At 35.8% G+C, this 7,237-nt stretch overlaps 1 pseudogene; it reads left to right on the top strand.

Annotated features, from left to right (window-relative positions):
* Positions 1-201: 201 nt before the first annotated feature.
* Positions 202-7,237, top strand: part of LOC117116489 — an 8,386-nt pseudogene continuing 1,350 nt past the window's right edge.

Raw genomic sequence — 7,237 nt, 5'->3', positions numbered from 1 at the left:
ATCATGCCTAGAAGTTGTGTTGCTGTTGGTTGTCACAACCACAGCCTTTTAAGAGAGGTTTTTGTTTTTCGAACTACCAAAACGACATCGTAGCCCCGAAATGCAGTAATTGTTTCAATTTGTTTTAAAAACCTTTCTTTCAGATGAAGTAGTGACCCTTATTTGATGATATTTTGAGGGAGTTGGCTGCCCAACTATGAGATGATTTACCAATCAACCTCTTCAACATCTGGAGAGGCAAAGCCTGGGAAGAAAAATAAGACTATGTGCAGTATGAAGAAGAAAAAGTATTCCTATAACACATACTTTGTAATAGAACACTATTTTTATATATATATGTATTGCCTACTTGCAAATTTCTGACAGCTCTTAAAATGGATATGAAATGGATTTTCAATTTTTTCCATTTGAAAATAACATTTTTATAATTATTAGGTTGTATTAGAATGGTTTTGTAAATTTCGCACAAATAATGACTCAAGCATGGCAAGCTTTGCAAATCTAAAGAGCCGGTCGTCAGCGATGCGTATAAGTACAAGACGTTCAAGAAGTTTTATCGCGACAAATTTTTGCTTCGTAATCCCATATCTTGATCTCTATATTTGATAGATATTATATGATGTCTGACCTATCAGAAGATACTGACATTGATTTCGACGACGTAAATGAATTTGAAAACATTTTCGCAAGGAAACAAGCTGTGCGATTAATTGAAAACGAACCTAGGCTAGCGGTGGTAGATGGAGCGGAGGCACGCGAAGAAGTACTCCTCCCAGCTGGCGTGGCTGAAATGCAACGTAAAGCTGACAGTTTAGTTGCATTTGGCCTACCACGTAATCTTCATTTACGACAAGGAATAGAATGGTGGTGTGAAATAATAATTTTAAAAATCATCATGGTTATCGTGTGTCTAGGCACAAACCTACTTGGCAAATTGATGGCATTTTAAACAACTATCAAAACTTTGCGTGTTTCCGGCGGTCCAGGCGAGTTACCGAACTTCATTGAGAGCTGGCGACCGTGTATGTAGGGAATCGTAATGGCGGAAGCTGTTTACTTCCGTATTGTCGATATATTTTATAAAGTCGCATTTTTCATAAAATATTGCATTATCATGTTTTATTATTGCATTTGTGTATTTGATTTATACATTCATACAAACTTGGTAAGTGTTTATGAATTCTGAAGTCCATTTCATATCCATTGTAATATCAGCATGACTAAGAATCTTAAATACCAAGCTATCTCTACTCTCTTGGTATCCAAATAAATAAAACAAAGCAGTTTACTTTTGCTTGTTTGTCTGTCAATGCAATAAATTATCTAAAGCAAGGTGGATTCAATGGTTAGAGAAGTATGATGCAATAACTGTTCTGAATAAAGGTGCCTTCAAAACACATTTTTATATTTATAGTGTCTACTTGCACATATCTGCCAGCTCTTAATATCAGCATGACAAATAATCTTAACACCAAGCTATAACTCTCTACTCTCTTGTAATGCAAGGTGGATTCAATGGTTAAAGAAGTATGATGCAATACCTGATCTTAAGCAAGGTGCCTTCAAAACACTCTTTTTATATATAGTGCCTACTTGCAAATTTCTGCCAGCTCTTAATAGCAGCATGACTAAGAATCTTAAACACCAAGCTATAACTCTCTACTCTCTTGGTATCCAAATAAATAAAACAAGGGAGTTTACACTTCCTTGTTTGTCTGTTAACTCAATAACTTATTTAATGCAAAGTGTATTCAATGGTTTAAGAAGTATGATGCAATACCTGATCTAAAGCAAAGTGCCTTCAAAACACTCTTTTTATATAGTGCCTACTTGCAAATTTCTGCCAGCTCTTAATATCAGCATATACTATTAAGAATCTTAACCATCAAGTTATAACTCTACTTTGTTGGTAGCAAAATAGCTATGCTATAGTGAGATGCATTCAATGGTTGAAGAAGTATGATGCAACCTGGTCTGAAGAAAGGTGTCTTCAAAGGTTTAACAAGTCTTTGACTTGTAAAGTGGCATTCCACCAGTTATGAATAATATCAGTTCTTTTGAAGCTTTCCAACACTTTAAGGAATCCAAAGAGCATGAACCTATAGTTCATCTGTAGACACTGTTGTAGTCATAAATGCATAATAAAAGATAGAATAAATGAACTTACAAATGAAGTTTTTAGCTTTGACGACTGCAATTAATATAATAATACCTATAATCAACTGCTCTTTGCAGTGCAATATCAAAATTTTGTCAGTAAATATCAAATTTTTGTCAGTAAATGGTATGTGTGAATTTGGGCTGTTTTTTTACAAGATCCACTTATTATCACTAGAAGACATCTATACTAGCATTTGTGTTGTAGCGTTTTATGCTTTCATAATCCAAAAAAAGTAAACCATATTTTGTTTACTACATTTTCATAGCACCTTGATAGGATCGATGTGATGCTACAAGTTTTACCAACCATTTAGCAAATGGCTTCTACCTCCGATGGAATTACACAAATAGCCCAAGAGCTATTGATTGGAAGCATGTAGACATTCAAGCTCCTAACAACAGTGGCTCAAAGTATTTCTGTTAGAAGGGCCATCATTACTGAAAACATGTTGTTGACAGCTAAACGTCTAGGCCTAAAAATATGGACAGAAGAGTGTCCAGCCCTATATGAATTAGAACACAAGCATTTCACAATCGGGATGCAATAATATATTTGACGAAATTTGTCAGAAGTTGGGTTGCAAACATGAGTACACTCTTGTAATCTAGGGATTGTGGCAGGCCTCAATTCTCGCATTAAAAATTGTCCTATACCACCATACCAAAAAAAAAAAAAAAAAAATCATTTTTGAAATTAACTTGCCCATTTCAACAGAAATATAGTGAAACCCATCATTTTACAGAGACAAACGATAGAAACACTTCACTGGTGGAAGAGTTTTATTATTCATATTATAATTTTCCAGTTCAAAAATCAGTACACACTTTTCAAATTCAATAATTTCTAAGCTCAAGTTAATTGTTATGTTACTACTAAATGTCCAAGTTAATTTCCAAATTACTTTTAATGATTTAAAAAAAATTAATTTCAACAGGACAATATGTCTGCCTTATCAGCTCCAAATATCTTCTTTGTGTGATTTTTAGATCTCTTGCTGTCCATTATGACATTGTGTCCATGCAGAATGATTTTCTTCGCAGGTAAATTAACAGTATTTGAGAGATGAAGGTATTACAACAAGGAAAGCGTCAAACCAGGTGATTAGCTATTTGCACCAGTTTTTAAGACAATTATGGACTTGGAGAAAAGCACTTCATCCTGAACGCCAACAACATTATGATGAGATATCTCATGTGGCGAGTTAAAATGGACTGAATACTACTATTATGTCATTTCTGTGTGCTGGTCACACAAAATTTTCACCAGACTGGTGCTTCGGACTTGTGAAGCGACAGTACAGGAGGACTTTTGCTTCGTCTTTGCAGGACATTGCAAATGTAGTTTTTGATAGTTCAAGTAAAGGATCGAACATTCCCTGTTTTTGTTGGGGATTAAAATGTAAAATCATCTGTGCCATTTTATGCATGGGATGATTTTTCCAATCCACATTTTAGGCCATTAGTTGGTATAAAGTCACTGCATCACTTTAGGATTGACCAAAGTAAACCTGGGTGTATCTTTGTAAAAGGTAAAGGTAGTCCCGCATCCATTACTGTAAGAAAGATATTTTTGAGATTGGGAGAAGAGTTGGGATGAGTGATGAGCATGATTTTCTATTCAAGAAAGGCCCTTAGACATTGAGCCAACAAATGATGCCCAGTAACTACAGATTCATACAGCCCTCGAAATTAGCGTCGGCATTCGGCAATGCCGACGTATTTGCCGACGCTTTACAAGCGTACCACGGCACTATTTGCCGAGGCTCATTTTTTGGCTCGTTTGTATTGTAAGATAGTCCTAAGCTCTTTCAGATGAAGTAGTGATCCCCCTATTTCATGATATTTTGAGGGAGTTGGCTGCCCAACTATGAGATGATTTTACACCAAGCAGCCTCTTCAACATCTGGAGAGGCAAAGCCTGGGAAGAAACATAAGACTATGTGTTGTATGAAGAAGACAAAGCATTCCTATATAATACATACTTTGTAATAAAACACTATTTTTATATAGTGCCAAGCAACACCAAGCTATCTCTAATCTTTTAGTATCCAAATAAATAAAACATGGCAGTTTACTTTTGCTTGTTTGTCTGCTAAAGCAATTTAACTTATCTAATGCAAGGTGGATTCAATGGTTAAAGAAGTATGATGCAATACCTGATCTTAAGCAAGGTGCCTTCAAAACACTCTTTTTATATATAGTGCCTACTTGCAAATTTCTGCCAGCTCTTAATATCAGCATGACTAAGAATCTTAAACATCAAGCTATAACTCTACTCTCTTGGTATCCAAATAAATAGAACAAGGCAGTTTACATTTCCTTGTTTGTCTGTTAACTCAATAACTTATCTAAGGCCAAGTCAAAAAAAAAAAAAGCATGTTTCTCGTCCCCGCCCACTTCCGTTTTTGGGGCCGCCTCAAATTTTTTGTTATTTATTATTTTTAAATTTCAGAAAAACAGATAAAAAATTAGCCCAAAAAACCCCATAAATACCCTATTTTCGGTAAATACATCATGCACCAAAATCTTCATGGCCTATACATATTGTTCTCCAACATTCACTATGATAATTGTGAATTTTAATACCTGAAAAACGATGTCTAGTGGATGGCCTAGGCCAGGACCACATTCGTTGTGATGCGCGACCGCCCGCGTGATTCCAATCTCTCAGGCTGGCAATGATTGGCCGTACAACATCGCAGATGCGAGCAAGGTTGTAGGCCTAGCCTTTGTTTAGGCCTAGATTATTATTGATAAAAAAAAAACAGAATATTTGTAAATCAGTAGATCGACCAATAACCGCCTGATAAAACAACTTTCTCAATTTTGTGATATATTTTCGTCACAGAATCTCTCATTAATTAAATCATTCTCTAGGCCTGTATTCCAGGAGTTAAAAAAAAACAGAAAAACAAAACCGCATAAAAACGACTGGGACATGTAGTCTATGGCATTTGGCGAAATACGTATTTATTGCCAAGTGGAATGCCTTGGTGGGGAATAATACTGAATGTACTGAATGCACTGACCAAAGATAAGAAAAAAAAAAAAACCGGACGCTGTGTTTCTCTCTCTCTCTCTTCATATGGCCGGACCCTTCGGATGTCTAGGTGTTTTTGAATTCATTTTAGAAGAGCATATGCTCAAGGGTAAAAACCTTAAAGCCATGGTATGCGAGATCGATTGAAGAAAACGAATATGATGGTTTTCAGACTTCGTTGTTGGATATCTTCAATGCTTTTTCCAATGGAGAATTCGACGAAGGAACCGACATTGATCAAACAACAACACTGTAAGTACAGTGGCTGTCTTGACGTGATAGGACTAGGAGAGCCCTAGGCAAGGCCTATATGTAGTGCCAGTGCCTGGACTATTGGTAAATAAACCTGACCTCCGACCCTGTGATGTCACGGACCACGTTGTCTGGAGCCGGAGGCGCCGAGAGACCTCACTTCGACTTGGACAGTCACATAGTGAACATTACAAGAGCCTTGCTTGGATTTACTTACCTTGGACGTTTTCCCAGAAGTAGCATTCCTGGACGTTTTCCCAGAAGTGACATTCCTGGACGAGTTATGGTAAGTCTCGGCAATAATTGTTTTTGTTCGTAATTGTACTGTAGTCTTAAGTAGTAGTCAAACAACCTGTGGAGCCTAGCAAACTCTACATATATATAGCGAATAATAAGTTGTCAAGACTTTAAGTAGTGTCTAGGCTAATTATAGCTAGGTACTTTTTAAGGCCTATATGTCAGATGTACGTAAATCATAGGTGGGCGGGCCTAGCCTAGTTTGGTCTTGCCCACACATCAACTACCGCACAAACAAGATACCTGTTCGCAGTAACTTCGCCGCGGTTGGGTGCAGCGGTACAGAACGATTGAAACGAAAGCTCTGTCATGTTTGGATAGAGGAATTGATGATACACAAATTTTCACGTGTGCATTGGTGTCAAAAGTATATATTTAAATTTTTCATGGATTAAAAAATATTAAATATAGGTGTAGGCCTAGGTCATTAAAAAAGATGTGGCATTTGTTTTTAGTCAAATTCAAAAGCAAGAAATGATGAAAATAGGATTTGACCTTTGACCCTCAATAATTGTAAATTCATTTTACGTCATTAACAATTGCGGTGGGGTGGGGTTCGTACTTTAAAACATACTCTGTAGACACTACCAGCCAGGAATAGTACAGTAGGTACTTTTAGCATGGTGCAATAAAAAAAATCCATTGATTTTTTAAAAAAAACTGTGTCCATCAAAAAATGTTTACATGCTGAATTATTATCATCATTTATAATGAGAACAATTCAATGTGTTTGTTATTATCATTTCTTTAAAAAAGAGTGGCAGATCCCAACACTGGCAAATTTTCTTCTAATTATTCAACTTTGATAATTGATTTTTAAATGCACAGGAAACATTTTCACTGGCTTTTTAACAGCAGTGAACTTGACTAATAATTTTGTTCCTTTGTTTTTTAAATCAGGACTTGTATGGAAAGCAGGATACTGAAAAGCATGCGCCATCGAAAATAGACAAAGCCACAGTATGCCATTCGCTCCATCTGGACAGAAAGCCCGCAATGTTAAAATGGTACAGTAGTTCAGGTAGGTAGAGTAAATTCAGTTCATTGTAAAGTGTATTATATTATTGAGGAATTGTAAATATTCAATATTAAACTGTCTTTAGATATTAAATTAATGTATGGTATGTATTCTATATACTCTAGTTTGTCCAAGATTGTGAACTGAATGAATAATTTGTGAATGTGTTCTATAGGACTTCAATACTGTACTTTGGCTTGCTTTTGTTAAAAGTAGGTACCGGCAAGGAAGTGTAAACTATGCAGGTTTTTAGTGGAATTTCCGGAAACTGGAATAATATTCATCTTTTTTAATTGAGTCTCTCTTGAAAACTATTGATCAAATAAAATTTTAAACACCTTTGTAAAGCTTATTTCATTATCTTTCATATGGTACTAAATATGTTCAAATCCATTCACAATAAACATATATAAAACGTACTAGAAGTATAGTCACTCAGTAGAGAATTGGGTTAGTGAGTACAGCAAACC

Source organism: Anneissia japonica, unplaced genomic scaffold (genome assembly GCF_011630105.1).
Source record: "Anneissia japonica isolate Jap-2015-1 unplaced genomic scaffold, ASM1163010v1 scaffold2918_len238339_cov177, whole genome shotgun sequence".
Taxonomy (NCBI): Eukaryota; Metazoa; Echinodermata; class Crinoidea; order Comatulida; family Comatulidae; genus Anneissia; species Anneissia japonica.
The sequence above is the reverse complement of the archived record's forward strand: the minus strand, read 5'-3'. Positions and strand labels throughout refer to the sequence as shown.